At 45.2% G+C, this 21329-nt stretch overlaps 1 long non-coding RNA gene across 1 annotated transcript; it reads right to left on the reverse strand.

Moving 5' to 3' along the window:
• Positions 1–4696: 4696 nt before the first annotated feature.
• LOC138825030 (uncharacterized) lies at positions 4697–8511 on the reverse strand. The gene is made up of 3 exons (XR_011371304.1): positions 8398–8511; positions 6316–6427; positions 4697–4846 (listed from the first exon to the last, which is right to left on the reverse strand). It is a non-coding gene; the product is annotated as an uncharacterized lncRNA (long non-coding RNA).
• Positions 8512–21329: the final 12818 nt, after the last annotated feature.

Consider the following 21329-nt stretch of genomic DNA (forward strand, 5'->3'; position numbering starts at 1 on the left):
GACTGGTAAATAGTCACAAGAATCAAGTCTGTGTGAGAGCTTGGAGGACTACTACTCTTCCATGTAGCCTAGCGGACCATTGCCAAGGCCACTGGGCACATGGGAGGATGCTGCTACTGCTACCTTGGCAACCATGTGGTAACCATGAGGACATCGACCAGAGACAGGGAGAGAAGGGGAGAGACAGACCGACAGACAGACACAGAGACAGAGAGACAGAGACAGAGACAGACAGATACAGAGCAATAGAGAGAATGGGTTGATCAGGCAGTTTGAATCTCTTGGCAAGTATAAATTTTACAGACATGACAAAATTTCATGAAACCAAAAAACAAAATTAAGAGCTAATCCCCAAATAATGTACCTATAAAAGCTTGTTTTTTAAAAGATGGTTTGACTGTAGCCCAGGCTTGCCTTGAACTCAAGAGCCTTCTGCATTTGCCTTCTAAATACTGGGATTACAGGTTTGCACTACCAGTCCATCATAAAAAGATCATCTTCCATCCTGAGGCTATCCAGGTGTACATCAAGGGTTGCACCTCTTAGAACATGCTCTTGTGACAGGAAATTCCAAAGGATTTCATAGCTCTGGGTCAGATGCTACTATAACTCAGGAAATGACTAAGGTCTTAGGAGCTCTGATTGAGGAACCAGGGTCAATGACCAAATAGTAGAGCAAAAGATCCTACTACCACCCCTGTTACTCAGGAAAGCATGAGTGTTTTTGGATTTCTATGTCAAGAACCATAGAAAAAGGCCAAATACATTTACATCACTGGCAATCACAGGAGATTGTTTACAAACAGAATGAATTACTCAGTAAGTCATCCTATCAAGGGTAATAGGTTTCTTGGTAGTTACAAATATGGAAAAGGAAAAAAAACTGGAAGAATATTTGGGGTGAGATTGCAGTTGGAGGTGTCAGTGTGAACTCATGATTTTGAGTATATATAGATGGATATATATACATAGATTGGTGTACAAATCAGATGTTGAGACACTCAGGAGGCTAAGAGCTTGAACACTGAAGTTTGAGACTAGTCCAGGCAGGAAAGTTTATTAGATTTCACCTCCAAACTAACCAGCAAAAAGCAGGGCTTAAAGGGGGGCTCAATTACTAGGACCCAAGCAAAGCAAGCAAGAGGTTCTGAGTTTACATTTCTTTACTACTAAAAGAAATTAATATAAATTTAAATGTGTATATGTGTAAATATACATGTATGGGCTTGTATATATCAATGCACACCCATATACATGAATACATGTATTTTGTATATTCGTTTTATGTATTTTCCAGTTCTCTTCTCCAAAAGGGCCTAGGAACAATAACATCTCAAAAGCAAAGAACATACCTAATACTCAGATGTTGGTTTCTAAATGCCATCCAGCCACAGCTCCTGGATAATAGTTGATTCAAAGACTAGAGCATGGAAGGTACTAAATAAACATTGATCTTGTGTATGAGTGAAGAACAAAAGCACTAATGAGGGCTTAGGGGTAGAGTGCTTGCCTAGCATCCATGAAGCCCTGGGTTCTGCAGTGCCACATAAAGAGAAAAAGCTGGAAGTGGCACTGTGGCTCAAGAGGTAAAGTGCTAGCCTTAAGCAAATAAGCTCAGGGACAGTGCCCAGGCCCTGAGTTCAAGCCCCAGGATTGGCAAAAAAATAAAATTAAAATAAAATAAAAGCACTAATAAAGTCTGTTAGAAGGGGCTCGCACTGGCCAAGTCTGGAACCATCAAAACCATGACAGGAGTGGAATTACAACCCAATGCATTCAATAGGAATCCCTTAGCAAGTTCAAACATGAATAAATATGTAAATACATAAGCAAACTGTCAATGATGTGAGGAATGGGATATTTCCACAGCCTTATGTGTTTTCCCACACATCACTCAGTTACAAAGGGAGAGGAGAATTTTTTCAGTAGAAAAACTGGCAAATTTGGCCATCTTCAAGTGATCAAAATTACCTACTACACTCCCAAGACAAACTGATGTCTCCAGCCACCTGGTGGGATGCAGTGGGAGGCACACAGTGTCACTTCACGATAGTCCTGCAAGACCCAAGTCAAATCATGATAAAACTTCAGACAAGACTAAGTGGAAGTGGCATATAATCTTGAAAACATTCAATAAAAATCTTGAAAAATTTTCAAGATTGAAGAAGACTGCAGAGCCAGAACCAGAGCAGGCAATCTTGACTTCTGGATAGGATCTTTTCACTATCAAAACTATATCATGAGCCAGGCATCGGTGGCTTACGCCTGTAATCCTAGCTACTCAGAAAGCTGAAATCTAAGAATCATCATTCAAAGTCAGCCCAGGCAGGAAAGTCCATGAGACTCTTACTTCAAATATCCCTCAGAAAACCAGAAATGGAGCTGTGCCTCAAACTGGTAAAGCTCCAGCCTTGAGCTAAATGCTCAGGGACCTTTTACTGGTCCTAATTCAAGCACCAGAAAGGAACCAAAAAAAAAAAAAAGAAACCAACACTCAGACACTATGGATGGAACTGGAGGACACTCAATTTCATGAGAAACACCAATATCACACACACCCTTTCATATTTGAAGACTAAGAAATGTGGCTTTAGAGTAGACAGGAGAACCACAGGACAATGTTGAAGCATGGTGGGTCACCACTCTGCTCACAGCTTCCTTTGGTGTAGTGCAGAGCCTGTGCTGCCAAGAGGCTCCTGTGCCTTCTCTGATCCTGTCTCTCCCCACTGAGGCCAGGCTTCCTTGCTGCAACCACACTGGCATTTGCACTGTGCCAGCTGGGGGCCACTGCTATTCCAACTGCCTAGAATGCTTTTCCCCACACCCAGCTGCTCAGTCCCCTATCCTTCCCCAAAACCCCCTTGCCAAAGAGGTCTACTCTGATACTCAAAAATACAACTTTGTGCACATGTACACACAACACACATCTGCAAACACACAAAAACACAGATTATTTCCAACACTCATCCTGATTCTTTCTGCCTTAATCTTCCTTTTCATATATACTATGTACTACTTTTGTAAGTTTGAGTATTCTCATTCTCCATGCTGAGTGTACTTCCTCAGTGAAGTACACTAATCTAATGCCCTGCTGAATGAATATCACAGTGGTGGAGGTTCATATCCAATCTTACTAAATTTCTGCTCATGTCCGCTTGTACTCATCTCCATCCACATGTTCCTATATTTTCATGTTTTCTTAAGTCTCTTACTCATTAAAAGTTTCTCCACCTCTAGTTGATAGAAAGGAAATTATTGTAATTCCTACATTTTTTGGTTCAAAAAATGGGCTCTGGAGGTTTATAGTGTGGCAATATTTGAAATTAAGCTTCCTACACACCATGTGCCCTAGGACAATAATCAGGCCCTACTCTTCTTCCATGAGACCTAGAGGCTTCCCCTGGGAACTTCCAGGGAAAAGGAAGCACCATGCCCAAAGCCTGGTGCTCTGGGGAAGGGGGTGTCAACTGGAAGCATCTTTGGCGACTCAAAGGGTCTCTCCTAAGAATCTGACATCTCTCAGTGCTGAAACCCTTGTACTGTGGAAACGTAATTCTCTACCTCTCCATTCTCCACATGCAGCCCAACCCAACACCCTTTCCTTTCCCAAAATTTTATGAGTTGTCCCTCATACAAGTACACAAATTCCTTTTGTAATAACAGAGAAACCAATCTGTGCTGTACCAGATTCACAAAGTCTAGGTGCTGGAGGCTCACCTGTATAATCCTAACTACTGTACACACTGACACTGAGAAGACTGTAGATAAAGCCAGCCTGAGCAGACTCCATGTCCAACTCAGTAGAAAATCAGGCCTAGAAGAGTGACTCCACTGGTAAAACATCAGCCAGAAACACGCCCACACTCAAGAGAGAAAAAGGGAAAGAGGGGGCCTGAGGGGGAGAAGGAAAACAGAGAGAAAAACAGAGGGACATGCATACATACCTAAACACAGAGAGACAAAGAGACAAATTCAAGAGAAAGGATTGAATGAGAAGGAATGAGATAGGGAGAAGAGAATGATTAGAGGGAGGAGAAGAGGAGAAGAATGAGGGTGTAAGAAAGGAGAGATTAGAGACAGTAGAGGGGAGGAGGGCCCAAGGAAAGGCCACAGAGGGAAAAGGAGACTGAGAAAGAGAAAAGAACAGAGTTCAAGCCAGCACATTCCCAAATGCATGCACACAACCAACAAAAAGACAATTAAAAAGCATTGAGAAATCATGGAAATTAATAGTACTTCCCTCCCCACCCACCCTCTCCACTGTACATTGTTCCATGAGGAGTTCAGCATTCCTTACATTCCTCCTCAGCTCTCTTTCAGCATCAGTATCAACCCTGTCTTAAACCAGTTATGCATCCTTTGCCTATTTGGACCCTTATTGCTTCTCTCGCCACAAATCCATCTCATTGTTTGAGAATAGCATTGCTCCTCAAATACCCCTGAGCAGTACCACTGACCCACCAGGAGCCCCAGCCCTCCTCTTGCTGCTATTCTCATCAGTCTACTCTGCAGGTTCAGCCGCCTGACCCAGTGTACACAGAGAAACGGCCAGATTTGCCCAACTCCTCCCCATCATACACTTGTCACCCAAAGGCAGCATGAATCCTCAACACTGCCTCTGTGTGCAATTCTAATGCCCTGGGTGAACCAATACAAATATTCTAGTGTGAAGGCTCATATCTAATCTTACCGAATTTTTGTTCTTGTGGGAAGGCAGTCATCCCAGGCAGGGTCCATCCACGGGTGTGGTCCATATACAACCAAAGTCCATCCAGGCTATGTCCTTCCACAGATCCCAGTTTATCTCCATGATTCCTCAGGTCTCCTGTTCCTTGACCACCTCTAGCTGAACGGAAGGGAATATCTTTTAATTCATACACTTTGTGATTCCAAAAATGGCCTCTTGATGTTCAAATATTTAAAACTTGGCTCTGATAGCATTCTTGATTCCCCAAGGAGAAAAATTGGGCTCTGCTATTCTTCCATGAGGCCTAAAGTCTTTACCGGGAAACGGAAGCACCATGCCCAAGCTGGGTGCTTTGGGAAAGGGGGCCTCTCTGGGGACTCATAGAGTCTCTACTAAGAATCTGACACCTCTCAGCGCAATTGTACAGCACATATGTCGTCCTTCCCTGTCCATTTACACAAACCCATCACCCCCTTCCTTCCACAACCAATTGTAAGGTGACTCTACACAGCTATCCCTCACATAAATACACAAATGCCCTTTCAAAATAGAGAAAGCAACCTTTGCCACACCAGATTAACAAAGCCAATTGCATTCCCTGATGCTGTAAGCTCTTGTCTGTATTCCTACCTATCTCCCAAGATGATACCTTGAAGATTGCATTTACAGCAAGTCTGGGAAGACTCCATCTTCAAGTAAATAGAGAAATGCAAGCCTGGAAGTATAACTCAAGCAGGAGAGAACCAGACATATCCATGACAACTGAGAGAGAGAAAAAAGAGAAAGACAGAGAGGGAGAAAGGGAAAGAAGGAAAAAGGGAGAAGTGTAGAGAGAGAGGAAGAGTGAGGGAGGTGGAGGGAGAGAGAGACAGATTCAAGAGCAGGAAGAGAGGGAAAGGGAATGGTAGAGGGTAGTAGTGGAACAGCAAGAAGAGGAACAGGAGAAGTAGAATAGGAGTAGCTATGGGAGGAATGAAAACAAAGGAAGAGAAATGGTGGGCGGCAGCAGGGAGAAGGTGAGAAAAGTGGAGAGAGAACAGAGAAGGCAAAGGAAACAGCATAAGAAAAAAAGCACTGAGGTGTAGCAGCACACACTCACAAACACATACACACAACAGACAAAAGGAAAAAAAAAGAATAGTGATCAAGAAGTCTTACAAATCAACAGTTAATTCCTTCCCACCCACTTTCTTCACTGAAAAATGGCCCATGTGGAATTCAGGATTCCTCAGCTCCCTTCTTAATTTGCCTCCTGTCATTTCTCCTTTACATTTAGTGTCCACCCTGTCATTTACTTTGTACCCATCTTTTCCCTCTTGTAGCCCTTATTGGGACTCTCACCAGAATCCCTTTTTGTTCTTTCAGGGGAGATCTGCTCCCAAATAGCTCTGAGCTGGACCACTGATCCTACCTACTGCAGAAAATCTCATCAGTCTGCTCTGCAGGCTTAGCCTCCTGACATCAGTGCACATATAGCAAAAGTCAGGTGTGCTCAAATCCTCCCTATAACACACTTGTCACCCAAGGGCAGACAGCATCAGCCTGAATCAAATCCTCTCTGTGGAAATCTCATGGCCCTGACTAAACCAACACAAATAGCCCAGTGGTAGAGGTCATATCAACCTTACCAAATTTTTGCTACTGTCCAGATGCAGTCATCCCAGGCAGGGTCCATCCAGTGGCACCACTGTATCTCCATACTTTCTCAGGAATGCTGCTCCTTCACAGGTTTCTCTACCTCTACGATCAAGGAAGGAATATTATTCTACTTCATATTTTTAGCCAGTCTAAACAGTGGCTCTGGTTGGTCAGACTGTTCTCTTATTTGAAACTCAGCTAACCCAGCCTTCTGGTTCCCCTTAGAGAAAATGGGGACTCATGGGAGGAGTTGCCATTCAAAACAACCTGTCTTAGTAATAGGGTCTCTTTGATTGTGAGCAAATAAACAACTCTGAAAGAAGAGATGCTTGGATGAAGGTTTTATGTTGGGATAATGATGAGATTTAGAGAGAAATTACACAAGCAGGAAAGTGCATTTAAATGGAGGAAAGTAAGGGCAGAAACCATTGATAGTGCATTGGGTGAATGGAGACAGGTACCTCTCCATTCGCAGTGAAGATTTGCCTTTGTACTCCAACCCAGCCAGTGTAAGTAGTGTGCTCAGTAGTTGTACCCAGTCACCTAGAGACTGCGGAAGGAGAAACAGAGTCCAGGATGCTTCCTGCCCCTGAGATCCATGGATTCCTATACCACGAAGCTCAAGGGCCTCACTTTAAACCTAAATAAATAAACTAGCAATTGGGGACACAAGCAACCTACGTGAAAGGTGAGATGACCTGAAGCGTTTGGGACAAAAACACCTTAGTGTTCAGAGGACCAAGGGAAAAGGTTGTTCAATAAAGTGACAATACTATTAAGTAAGGGATCGATGTGTAAATGCCCAGCTCAGAAAGTACAGCAGATTGAGGCCACCTTTCAACTTATCTTTCAGCATTGGAAAGCCTTGGTGATGTCAGCTGTCCTTTCTCCGAAAGGAATCCCTGCCGGAGAATCCCCTAGCAGCCGTCACACAACCTGGCCATGCTGGACTGAGACCTCCACAGTGTGAACTTCCTGCATGACTCCTTTCCCACCTGCAGCTCTTCAATTCCACATCTCTCTGCTTTAGTTAGACTCACCCCGAAGATCTGAGTCTGGTGGCTTTCAACTGTGCTGTTTCAGAGTTCTGCACTGCTTTCTCTGGGACAGCTTTGCTCTCAATCTGTGAACATTACTTTGGGGCCTTCACACAGCAGCAAAGTCTGCGAAAAATGGTGACTATCCTGTTAGCCACCCTCCTCCAGCCCTGTCTAATGTTCCACCTGAGGTCTATGGCCTCCCCCTGAGGATGACCAGAGGGAAGACCATTTTCCACTGAGTGGAAACTGTCTAGTGTACCCGACCAGCTAAAAGAATCTGGGCCACAAATGAAGCTGGAACTGGAGCTCTGCAGGGTGTAGAGCAGAAGGACAGGCAGACTGGCACTTTGGGTTCTCTTTAGAGGTAACTGAAAATTTGAGGACAAGCTGAAGGTGTTACATCCTGCAGAATAGGTGGCTCTTTTTTTGTGGAGGAAGAGGGCTGGTGGGATTGTCCTCAGGAGGTGTGCATGGTGGACTAGCCAAAAGCATCATTTTTGATTCCACACTTCTGGTATTCTCCTTTATGTTTTCATGGATGAGCAGGTAGGTGCCATGGCTTCATTGAATGCTCTGTTCTTTCTTTTTAATACCAGCTACCGTGTACACCATGTTGCAAATGACTGTGACAATAACGGGGTCCAGCTTGCTGGGCAGTTGCTCATCAGGAAGCAGGCCAAATCCCACACTTAGGGCCAGCCATGGGTGCTCCATTATCTCCTCAATAGCAGGCCTCAGATTGAAGCCCACAGTCAGCAGTTTAGGAAGGAGATCACGTCCCATTGTAGTTGGTAAAGGGGACCGGTGTACCTGGCCTCTAGGATTTGTTTCCATATCTGTCATCTTATTCTCCTCAAATGGCAACTTTCCCGTTGTCATCATATACAAAAGCACAGCTAAGTCCCCAAATGTCCACCTTGTACCCACTGAACATGTTTTGTAGGATCATTTCAGGGGGGTGGAATAGTAAGGCTCCACAAACCCCCTTTAGCAACTGTCCTGGGGTCACCCTGAAACGCCAAAATCACTGACCTTAACATTGCCATTGGTGTTGAACAGGACGTTGTTGGCCGTCAGGTCTAGGAGTACAATTCAGTTCTCTTGAAGGTAGTGAATGGCACTCGTGATCTGCTTGAACAACCTCTTGGCTTCATACTGGAATAGGCGTATGCAAGGGGATTTATTGACTCCACCCCAAGAGATGGCCCTGAGTGGCCAGCTCAGTGACAAGGAGTCTTCATCCTCCATCACCTGGAATAATTGGATGATGTGTGGGTGACGTACACTTTTCACAATGGTTACTTCATTTTCTTTTTTCTGTTTGGTCTGATCGTGGGGACTGAACTCTGGGCCTGGGCACCGTCCCTCAGCTCTTCAGCTCAAGGCTAGCACTCTACCACTTGAGCCGCAGGGCCACTTCTGGCTTTTTTCTTATGTGGTGCTGAGGAATCGAACCCAGAGCCCCAGGCATGCAAGGCAAACGCTCTACCACTGAGCCAACTTCCCACCTGCTACCTCGTTTTCTATCTCATGACTTTTCAGATCTTTCCTTGGGAGAACTTTGACTGCCACTGTGGTGTCAGTGAGGCAGTGATGGGCCAGCTTCTCATAGACACAGCTGCAGTAACCGATAATCTTTGTCAAGTTGTACTGTGCAATGACAGTGATCTCCCCCTCCCTGGGGGAGGAACTAAAGTTGTACATTAACACCTTGTCCCTGGGATGGCAAGTGATCAAGCTTAAGAATTACCTAAGATGATCTAAATGAAGTGGACAACTAATAAATCTTAAGAAACAGAAGGTAAACTACCAACAAACAAGTAAACACAACCCCCAGCTGAATAAATGAAATCCCCAAACCCAAACAACACAACTACCACTCCCCACACCCAAAGAAAGCAATCAAGTAGTTCTGAGTTAGTCCATCAGGTCACCGGAGTAAAAGCTCCCAGCACTGTAACTGAAAAAGCTGGAGAGCAGCTGCCTCATATGTACCCTGTTGGGCATACCTTCACAATGCTCTGTGATGTCAGGGGGAAATGGACCAATCACAAGTCAGGCCATTGACATCAGTGAGGAAGTGGACCAATCAGAGCCCAGTGCACACCTGCTGGCCGTTAGGTTCTTGGTCCAGGAAGTCTGTTGCCAATGACACTGGGCACATGGCAGGATGCTCTTACTGCTACCATGGCAGCCATGTGGAAACCATGAGGACATTGGCCAGTGGCCCTCATGTTTCCTTGGGGTTGGGCATCCTAGGATGGCCATCCTAGGATGGCCCCTGTGAGAACATCACCCAGTGGGGTATTGATGAACCTCAGAGAGAGAGACAATCCATGGAGGCACAGTGAGAAGTGAACAAAAGAAGTTTATTTACACCAGAAAGGTGTCTTGAGACTACCTTGTCCTTTTAGATACCCAGAACCAAGAGCAGCCTCAATCACCAAACCTCCAAACCTCCAATAGGCAGTCCTGACACTCCAACTTTTATTGGTTGGTCTTCAAACCACCAATTAGTTGGTCTGCAAACCTCCAAACCTCAGATCCCCAAAGCCCCAAACCTCCAAATCTTCAAAGGGGAAGGCTTTTCCCTTTCTTCCCTTCCTCCCCCACATGTAGGCCTCTCCACTGTCCACAGGCCTCTCTAGAGGGAGGTCCCAAATGGCCTCCAGAGGAGGCCCTGAATGACCTCCAAAGGAGGCCCCAACAGGCCCTTCAAGGAGGCCCAGAGTGACCTCAGGAGGATGTTCCAAATGGCCCCTCAAGAAGTCCCTGAAGGACTGGGATGGTGGCTCAGTGGTAGAGCTCTTGCCTTGCATGCATAAGGCCCTGGGTTCAATTCCTCAGCACCACATAAGAAAAAAGCCAGAAGTGGCCCTGTGGCTCAAGTGCTAGCCTTGAGCTGAAGAGCTGAGGGATGGCGCCCAGGCCCAGAGTTCAGTCCCCACGACCAGACCAAACAGAAAAAAGCAAAAAGAAAAAAATCCATAAGTGGTGCTGTTGCTCAAGTGGTAGAGCGATAGCTTTGAGCTGAAGAGCTGAGGGACAGTGCCCAGGCCCTGAGTTTAGGCCCCACGACCGGAACCCCCGCCCCCCAAAAAAAGTCCCTGAATAGCTCCTCAAGAAGCCCCAAAGGACCTCTCAAGGAGGTCCCAAATGGCCCCTCAAGAAGCCCCAAATGGCCTCTCAGAGCTTGCCCTATCCTCCACAGGCCTGCCCTGCCCTACTGTGGCAGGCTTTCCCCTCTTGCCATCTCTCCCCCTCCACTCCCAATCCTCTCCTTCCTCCACACTCAATTCCTGCCTCAGGACTCCCGGTCTTTCCTTTACTCTCATCTCTTCAGAACCACTGGTCTCCTCCTTACTCCCCTCTCCACAAGAGACCAGGTGTCCTCAGGACTCCTCCCTCCTCCCTCCCAATGTGTTTTCCCCTAACTTCCCCCCTAGCCTTGGAGCATGCAGCCTATATACACCTAGAAAGGCTGCACCCCTGCCCCACTAATGGCATCAAACTGATATTCATGATCTTCCCCCAAGCAGCCCAAGTCCAATCCCAATAGTCAGCTCCCTATGTGCATGTCTCCAGGAGCATGCCCCTTCCCCTTTTGGTGGCCTGCTCTGCCCCTTTCAGTGGCATGCCCCAGCCATGGCATGCTCCTCCAGTGCCCCTTGGGGTGGTGACATCAGCCTCACAATGCCCTGCTCTGTCCAGTGGCTGGGTCTGTGGAGTTGTGAGGCTTGACTCTTGATGCTGCTCCCCCTCCAGCAGGCTGGACCATGGGGCCACACTATTGTGCCCCACTGATTCCCTGGGTCCCACGGGTTATTACAGACACTATCCTTGTACAGAAATTATAACACTGTCCTTTTCACATAGCACGGTCTACATCTAATTGCAAGAGCCTGAGATAAGGAGACTTTGTAAAGATTCAACTCAAAAATTTCTTTCCACTTGAGAAGAGAGACAAGACATCCAAGATGAAGTCATAGTTTTGTCCACATCTGCCATTCTCATTTCTGATTCCAGTTTGTATGGGTCCCTGTGCTGCTTTGTACCTCTTTTTATTGTTTTTGATTCACTTACTCCCTTTTTTAAATCTTTATTTATCCCTCACAGGTTAGAAATAAAGTATCTTGCTTTTATATCTTTTAGTACCGTTGTCTTGAATTTTAATATATCTATAATTGTTCTAATAAAAACCATACACAAAGTATGTCTATCTCAGAAGCAGACTTCTATTTTATGGACCTGAAGTTTATTCTACTTGAGAGGTCTTTTATTCTTTATTTCATTTAGTTATTAATTTATTTTTGGCCATGGAGCTTGAACTCTGGACCTGGGTGCTGTCCCTCAGTTCTTCAGCTAAAGCCTAGCACTCTACCACTTGAGCCACAGTGCCACTTCTGGTTTTCTGGTAGTTTATTGGAGATAACAGTCACATGGACTTTCCTACCTTGGCAAGCATTGAACTGCTATCCTCTCATCTCAGCCTCTTGAGTAGCTAGGATTGTAGGCATGAGGAACCACTACTCAGCAACTTGACAGGTCTTTTTAAGGGAAAAGAATTATTGATGTGTCAGGCACTGGTGGCTCTCATCTGTAATTCTACCTACACAGGAGGCTGAGATCTCAGGATTTCGGTTTGAATTCTGACTGGGCAGAAAAGTCCATGAGACTCTTCTTGACAATGACAAGATAACCTCGTGTCCATATGCCTCAAAATGGTTGAGGGATAGCCTTAAGCAAAAAAGCTCAGGGACAGCACCCAAGCCCTATGTTCCAGGTCAAGGACTGGCAACAACAACAGCATTAAAAAGGAGATGGGTGTAATAAAGCCATATTCACAAACACAGAATGCAGAAGGCAGAGGCAGGAGGTTCAGAGATTGAGGCCATCTTGGCCTTTATAGTGAGTTACAGTCCAATCTGGGCTACATAGCAAGACCTAGTTCCAAAAAAATCCCTCTTACCCTAAAACACCCAGGAGTTACAGTCCAACCTGGGCTACCTAGCAAGACCTAGTTCCAAAAAAATCCCTCTTACCCTAAAACTCCCAGGAAGTTCACTTATAGATGAATCTCAGAGAGCTGTTCTTCCATAAACCTATTTCATTTTGTCACATATTGTCACCTACTACTTTATTTTTCTTTTTATAAAAGTCTCCATAAGTAGTTGCTGACATTTATCATTGTTGGGTCATACATGAGGGTTATTTATACATCCCAAAATACTTTGTCCCTATTCTTTGTTCTTTGAATTCTCTCCCTCCTTTCTTTCCTCTGTTTACCCTTCCTTTTCTTTACTAGTTCCTCCTTTTCTCTTCATTTGCTTGTTGCCCTTATTCCTCCCTTTAGTCTGTCCCTTCCTTCCTTTCTGAGATAGAATTGGGTGATATAGTGCAAGCTGTTCTGGAATTTATGTTCTTCCTGCCTCAGCATTCTGAATGGCAGTACTACAGGAGTACACTGGCATGACTGGAAAGTTCCCAAAGGGAGAGAATACTGGATCATTATCTTTTTTCCATAAAGTTCTCCCTAGATTCCCTAGACTCTTCACACACATGAGGCTGTTTCATGTCTTATTTGTCTCTTAGGCTCTTTTCTGAATTTCCTTTTGGTTTCCTGTCCCATTCAGTGGCCCATAGCCTTGGAGTGGTTCCAACCAGTGTCAGGCATACCCAACCCTCTCTGAGACAAAGTAGCTTGGGCACAGGCTCATTCAGGCACCGAATATGACAGAGCATAGATGAAATGTAGATTGTCCCTTCCTTTCAGGACCCATAAGCCATTAGCTGAGCAGATCCCCTTAAGGGAACACACTCTGAAAGGAAGTTCCAGGTCAAAACCATACTAATCTCAACAATCCCCTGCAATCTCTCATTTTTCAGATAAGGCCATATCTAGTTATTATTTCTAGTGAATAGAACATGGCAGAAATGAGAGATATCATTTCTCAGATTGCAATATAAATAGCTGTTGCTCTCACAGTAGGATTTCTCTCTCTTGCTCTCTCTTGCTCTCTCCTTCTCTCTCTCATTCTCCTATACCCTTTGCTCTGGGTGAAACAAATGCATGTGTGAGCAGTGTATGAGAAGGCCCCAGAACAAGGAGCTGCAGCTTCCAGATGACAGTTGGAAGACATGAGTGGGAAATAGTCAAGCCTGGAAATGACTCTGACTTAAGTCCAGGTTTTGAATCTATCTCTTTTGGTTTCTGAATAATAATCAGCTGGGCACAACTTCCCCAATGAGAAAATAATACCCAAAGGCGGCAGGTGGCCATTCCTATAGACTATGCAGAAACCATGTCCTGAATGGCAAAAAGTAGACTTTTTCCCTAGTCTGTGATGCCTCAGCAGAAAGTGCCCTCCAGTTAAGTCTCTCATTCTTATCATGCAACAAAACCAGTCTGCTGCATCTTTCCACTGCAGATGAGTGCCCTGCAGTGATTTAAACCATGGTCAGAAAGAGGATGGGACCACCTTGGTAAAATGTATCCAGCTGTAACAAGGTCAGTAACAGGGGATGGTACATTCTCAACTCCCTTTACTGCATGCAGGACCAAAGACTGTGGTTCCAAATAGCATGCCCTTTGGATTTGTGAGACAGAAATCTTGACTTCTATCCAGAAAGATGGGCAAAGAAAAAGAGGTCCTTGGCTAGATTTCTCATTACAGGGCAGTTTGATAACAGATGAGACCAAGACTCACAGGTACTATATCTCTGCAGAAACCGGTCCCCAAAGAAGAGTGATGGATGGAAGTCACTTTGGAGAGAGTGAGTGAGTTTCAAAGTGGTGCTGACTAGTATCTGGGGATGGCCCCTGGCTTCTGGCTTGATTAACCATCTCTGCTAAGTTTGTCTGAAGATGTATAAGCACAGGCTTTCTAAACCATAGATATAAATGATACACACAAACAAACACTCCCACAGAGCAGATGATATGTCAAACATGTCCATTCCAAGTCGATTGACCTGAATCAACACTTCAACTATTTCAGTGTTTATAAAAGTGCCTATGAGCCAGGTGCTGGTGGCTCATGTCTGTAATCCTAACTACTCAGGATGCTGAGACCTGAGGATGAGGGTTCAAAGTCAGCCTGGACAGGAACTGTCCAGGAACTGTTCTCTCTAATAAATCAGTCAGAATGCTGGAACTGTCATGGTTGCTCAAATGGTAGAGTGCTCGCCTTGAGCTGAAGAGCTGAGGGACAGTGCTCAGGCCCAGAGTTCAAGCCCCACAACCACCAAAAAAAAAAAAAAAAAGAAAATCTGTAAGAAAATATCAATAATGCTTTTTGAATGCAAAAAATGATACCTGTTGTTGCAGAGAATAATTTCACATGTTTGAAATCTCCTAATCTTGGTTTTCTATTGTGTAAGGATCACCAAAATCTATCTACACTGGTGCATTTTATTCTTTTTCTTTTTCGGGTCCAGTTGTGGGCCTGAACTCTGGGCCTGGGCGCTGTTCCTCAGCTCTTTAGCTCAAGGCTAGCTCTCTTACCACTTGAGCACAGCGCCACTTCCGGCTTTTTTCTCTTTTTTCTTATGTGGTGCTGAGGAATCGAACCCAGGGCCTCAAGCATGCAAGGCAAGTGTTCTACCACTGAGCCACCTTCCCAGCCCCTGGTTCATTTTATTCTTAAGAATCATCCCAAGAATTGTGTTTTATTTATTATTATTCAAACACACACACAGGAATGCAGCTTAAAATTACAAGTCAGGTATTTAAGTGTGGAATCTAGAATTGGAACCCAGCTCCAACCACACTCATGTGTACTACTCTATGAAGAGGAATGCAAGCAAGCAAATACTTGATGTTGGTGTTTTTGTTTTAATTTTGCTGTACCACTTGAATAACAGCTCCACTTCTGGCCTTTTGGTGATCAATTGGCAATAATAGTCTTAATGGTCTTTCCTAACTTGTTCACTTCCAACTGTGATCTTCAGATCTCAGCCTCGTGAGCAGCTCTGTTTTAGGTGCTTGGCTTTCCCTGAAAGCCAAAATGAATTTATAGCTCTAAAAGAGGATGGGGCAGGAGTGGGAGGGAGGATATATCTGATTTGGTAGCCAAGCTCCAAGAGCCAAGTATCACTTTTTTCACCCATTTAGACTTAGAAAGATATGCATATCTAGATATAAACATTTTTATAGACATGACTACAGAACATGACTTAAATGTGGAAATATACAGGTGAAATGGAGGGAGAATGATAAGGTATAAATAAGATTAAAATACATTGTGACTAGGTAAGAAAATGGTGTAAGGAGACACACTGAAAGCTACTGAATGTGGTGTTAGAGGAGTATGGAAACAAACCATAATCAAAGAGGTGAATCTGACTAAATTATAATACATGTACTGGTGAAAAAGCATATAGAAACCCCACTGTTGCCTTAAGTTACACTAAAAATATGAAAACAAACTGAATGATAGGAAAGCAAAATATGAGGGAAGGCCAAGAGGGAAGCTGAATGAGGGTGAATACGGTATGAGTGTATTAAAAGAGAACAAAGAAACCTGTTGAGATTTGGAGAGAGAGTGAGAGAGAGAGAGAGAGAGAGAGAGAGAGAGAGAGAGAGAGAGAGAGAGAGAGAGAGAGAGAGAAGGAGGGAGAGAGAGAGAGAGAGAGAGAGAGAGAGAGAGAGAGAGAGAGAGAGAGAGAGAGAGAGAGGGAGAAAGAGAGGGAGGGAGAAAGAGAGAGAGAGAGAGAGAGCTTGAATACAGGATCCAGCAGGCACTGTTACATAGCTTTTCTGCTCAAAGATATTGTTCTATCCCTTGATCCACAGCTCCAATTCTGGCTTCTTGATAATTAGTTGGAAATAAGTGTCTCACAAACTTTTCTGTCCCAGTTGGCTTTCAATCAAGATCCTTGGATTTCAGCCTTCTGAGTATCTAGGATTACAGGCATGAACCACCAGTGCCTGCCTACATTTGTTTCAAGGATGGAATGAAAGAAAGTGATGGAGGAGTGAGTTTAACTGAGATGCAGTGTATGCATGCATGGAAATAGCACGAGACCTTTCTTTCTTTCTTTTTCTTTTGATCGGTCGTGGGGCTTGAACTCTGGGCTTGGGTGCTGTCCTTACACTCTTCAGATCAAGCTGAGCACCATACCGCTTGAGCCACAGTGCCACTTCTGTTTTTTTTTTTTTTTTTTTTACTCGTGGTTGGTTGGATATAAGAGTCTCAAGGACTTTCCTGCCCAGGCTGGCTTTGAACCACGATCCTCAGATCTCAGCTTCCTGAGTAGCTAGGATTACAGGAGTGAGCCACTGGCACTCGGTGAGACCTTTCTTTAGAAAACTAATTACATGGTAATAAGAATCGTCTTTAAAAAGAGTTTGTTCTGGGTGCCTATAACTCACTCCTATAACCCTAGGTACTCAAGAGGCTGAGATCTGAAGATCACAGTTTGAAGTGAAACCAGGCAGGAAAGCACATTAAGCCTCATATGGGCATTGTAGGAAAGTGGACTAGTCCCAGGTGGTGGTGGCCATGCAATGATAATGGTCCCTTGGCATTCTGGTGACAACTCTGCTCAAATCCAGATGTCCTGAGCTCCTGGGGAATGGTCTGTGAAAAGATAGAGAAAATAAGGTTGTTGATGTAAGTTTCACAGGAAGTGCAAAAGACTCATGTGAGCCAAAATGACATCCTTTTTCTAATCCTAGACTTCTCTGAATTATCAGTATGCCATTGTGCCCTGTGAATCTCTTAGTGGATATCTATTGTGTACAAGGCAGGACTTCATCCCCACTGTCAACTCCTTTCTCCAAGTCTCCATTTTTTCTTGTATCAGCAGGAGTAATGGACCTCCTCTTACCATGGCTTCCAGTCCCTGGTGGGGAGGAGGATCAAGAGGAGGGGTACTTCCTGGCAATGAGGGCGTTCCCATGATGGCACCTCAACAAAGCACATGCAGACCAGGAAGACAGAGGTCCACAGGCAAAGAGACATCACTGTAGCAGGTGCAGTGCCAGTTTGGGAAAGGTGGCAATGAATGTGGCTCCAGTTCCATGACCACCAGTGGTAACGGCAGAACTGACCAACCCCGGAGCGATACTGGGGAGCGGTAGCAAGGAGGCCTCTGAGACAGCCCAACCCCCCTTTATTCTCTGTGGGGCTCTAGGGCGCCTTAGTCAATGTCTATGTAGCTCTGCAAGTGCGTTCCCAAGTCCCTTCACCCAGTTTAAGGTCCTTTCACACACACTTACAGTCCCTTGACCTGCGCTTCCAGTCCTATGAGTGTGTGTGTCTGTGTTTGTGTGTTTGTGTGTGTGTGTGCATGCACGTGCACACACACACACACACACACACACACACTCACATGCATACGTGCATGTGTGTGAAGTGTCCCACTTACCTTGAACTAGCGCGAGACCGGGAGGCCATCACACACATATTGCAGTCACATGCCCACATGGACTATGAGGATGGTGATGCATGCACTCAGTCTGAAGACACCCTAGGTTTCTCATCCCAGCAACAGGTGCAGCACCAGTTGGGGGAGGACAACAACGAACACGGCCTAGGTCGTGAGACTGCTGGTGGATGCAGTGGATTCAAGCAGCCTCGGGCTGGACCCAGGAGACAATGCAGGGCAGATTCTCAGCTTCCCGCTTCTTTTTTGGGTGGCTACTGTGGTCATACCCATGCAGGCTCATCCAGGTGGGTGTACATGTATGCGTGGCTGTGCATGCATGTCCCACACCAGCGTGCATGATTATGCGCATTGCATGTGCATTCACTTGACCCTGTGCACATGCCCTTCCCTCACACTTCTGGGCTGGGCTTCTAAACCTCCTGATAAGCTGGAGGTTTAACAAAAGGGATGCGAATGTCACTTAGTGGTACAGTGCTTGTCTAGCATATGCATGAAACTCTGGGTTCGATTCCTAAGTACCACATAAACAGCAGAAAGCTGGAAGTGGCTCAAGTGGTAGAGCGTTGGCCTTGAGCACAGCAAGGCTCAATGACAGTGCCTGGGCCCTGAGTTCAACCCCAAGACTGGCAAAAAAAAAAAGAACAAAGCTCACTAGAAAACAGAGTACAAAATCTACTTTATAGATAGTGCTCCAACCAAGCAGGTTGCCCTGCTGCATCCTTCACTGGATGTTTTCCAATACAATCTGGGAAAGTCTCACCTCAGTTCTGGATTCCAGCAGTCATGGGTCCTCCAGCCTCTCAGGAGATATAGAAGCCCAACCAGGAAGTGTGAAGGAAGGGCACGCATGCACACAAACTGTGACAGTACAAACGTGCAATGGGCATGAGCACAAATGCTGGTGAGGGATACGCATGCGCACACACATGCGCACAGTCCCAGATGAGTCTGGAAGCACACAACCATAGCGGCCACCCAAGAAGGAAGCAGGAGGCTCGGAGTCTGCCCTGCATCCTCTTCCGGTTCTGCCCAGAGGCTACTTGGTTCCACTGCATCCACTGTGTCCACCGACAGTCTCAGGACCCAGGCCATGTTTGCTACCATCCTCCTGCAGCTGGTGGGGCACCTGCTGCTGGCACAAGAAACCCAAGGATCTCTTTGCCCTGGCTGCATGGATCTCCGTCCTCCTAGTCCCTGTGGGTGTGTGACCATGCATGCATGTAATGCCCACCCAGAGTAGGGCTGGTTCGAGGTAAGTGGTCCACTTCACTCCACCCCTTCTTCAGCTAAGGGTTAGCTCTCTACCACTTGAGCCACAGTGCCACTTCTGGCTTTCTGGTGGTTTATGGGAGATAAGAATCTAATGGACTTTCCTGCCTGGACATTCTTTTATTTGGGGGGGTGGCCAGTCGTGGGGCCTAAACTCTGGGCCTGGGCACTGTCCCTCAGCACTTCAGCTCAGCTAGCACTCTTCCACTTGAGCCACAGCACCACTTCTGACTTTTTTCTTTTTTCTTATGTGGTGCTGAGGAATTGAACCCAGGGCCTCAGGCATGTAAGGCAAATGCTCTACCACTGAGCCACCTTCCCAGTCCCCTACCTGGACATTCTTTCAATTGCTATCCTCAAATCTTAGCCTCTTGAGTAGCTAGGATTGCAGGCATGCGCTACCACTGCCCAGCTATCTCACGGGTCTTCTTAAAGGAAAAGAATTAATAATGCATTAGGCATTGGTGGCTCCCACCTGTAATTCTAGTTACTCAGGAGGCTGAGATTTGAGGATCTCTGTTTAAATCCAGCCTAGGCAGCAAAGTTCATGAGACTCTTCTCAACAATTAACCAGCAGAAACTGCAAATGGCCCTGTGCCTCAAAGTGGGACAGAGCTAACCTTAAGCAAAAAAGCTCAGGGACAGGGTCCATTCTCTGTGTTCCAGTCCCAGGACTGGCAAGAACAGCAGCATTAAAAATGAGCTGGGTGTAATAAAGCCATACTCACAAACACAGAATGCAGAAGACAGAGGCAGGAAGTTTATGGATTGAGGATAGCTTGGCCTATATAGTGAGTTCCAGTCCAACCTGGGCTACATAGCAAGACTTAGTTCCAAATCCATTCCCCTATGACCCCAAAAGCACCCAGTAAGTTCACTCACAGAAGAATCTCAGAGAGCTGTTCCTCCATACTACTTTATTCTTTCTTTTTGAAAAAGTCTCCATAAGTAGTTGCTGACATTTATCATTGTTGAGTCATACATGAGGGTTATTTAGACATCCCAACATATACTTTTTCCCTATTCTTGGTTTTTGTTCTCTTCCCTTCCTTCTTTCCTCTGTTTACCCCTACCTTTTCTTTACTACTTCCTCCTTTTCTCTTTTCTTGCACTTTTCCTCCCTTTTGTCTGTCTCTTCCTTCCTTTCTGAGATAGAATTGGGTGATATAGCCCAGGCTATTCTATAATTTATGTTCTTCCTGCCTCAGCATTCTGATTGGCAGTACTACAGGAGTACACTGGCATGACAAATTCCCAATGCAGAGAATACTGGACCATTAACTTTTCCATAAAGTTCTCCCTTGATTCTAGACTCTTGACATACATTAGGCTGTTTCATGTCCTCTTTAACTTTTAAGCTCTATTCTGAATTTCCTTTTTTTCCTGTCCCATTAAGTGGCCCTTAGTCTTGAGGTGGCTTCAACCAGTGCCAGGCACACCCAACCCTCTCTAAGACCATGAAGCTTGGGCACAGACTCATTCAGGCACTGGATATGACAAGAGCATAGATGAGGTATAGATTATCCCTTCATTTCAGGACATATGAGGATTAACTGTGCAGGTCCCTTTAATCCCAGGTCAAAAACCACACCAGGACTGACAATTGCCTGCAATCTCTCATTTTTTAGATGTAGCCACATCTAGCTTATTGGTTCTAGTGAATAGAACGTGGAAGAAATGAGAGATATTACTTCTCAGCTTGCAATATAAATAGCTGTTACTCTCACAGTGGGATATTTCTCTTACTCTCTCACTCTCTCTGGCTCTCTCTCGTTCTCTTTCATCCTTTGCTGTGGTCAAAACAACTCCATGTGTGAGGAGTCTATGGAGAAGGCTCCATGACAAGGAGCGGGAAGTAGTCAAGCCTGGAAATGATTTATGTCCAGGTTTTGAATCTCTCTCTTTTTGTTTCTGAATAAAAATAGACAACTAATGAGCTGGGCACAACTTCTTAAATGAGAAAATAATATCCAAAGGGGGCAGATGGACATTCTTACAGATTAAGCAGAAACCAATCCCAAATGGCAAAAAGTCGATTGTTTCAAGCCTCTGATGGCTTAACAGACAGTCTCCTCCAGCAAAGTCCCTCATTCTTATCATGCAACAGAAGAAGGCTGCCTTATCTTTCCACTGCAGACCAGTGCCCTGCAGTATTTGAAACAATGGCCATAAATAGGATGCGATCACCTTGGTAAAATGTATCCAACTGTAACAAGGTCAACTGGAGGTGATGTTACATTCTGAACTTTACTGCACAGAGGAGCAGACACTGGTTCCAAATAGCATGGCCTTTTGCTTTGTGA

Source organism: Dipodomys merriami, unplaced genomic scaffold (genome assembly GCF_024711535.1).
Source record: "Dipodomys merriami isolate MVZ:Mamm:240054 unplaced genomic scaffold, mDipMer1.0.p SCAF_1325, whole genome shotgun sequence".
Classification (NCBI taxonomy): Eukaryota; Metazoa; Chordata; class Mammalia; order Rodentia; family Heteromyidae; genus Dipodomys; species Dipodomys merriami.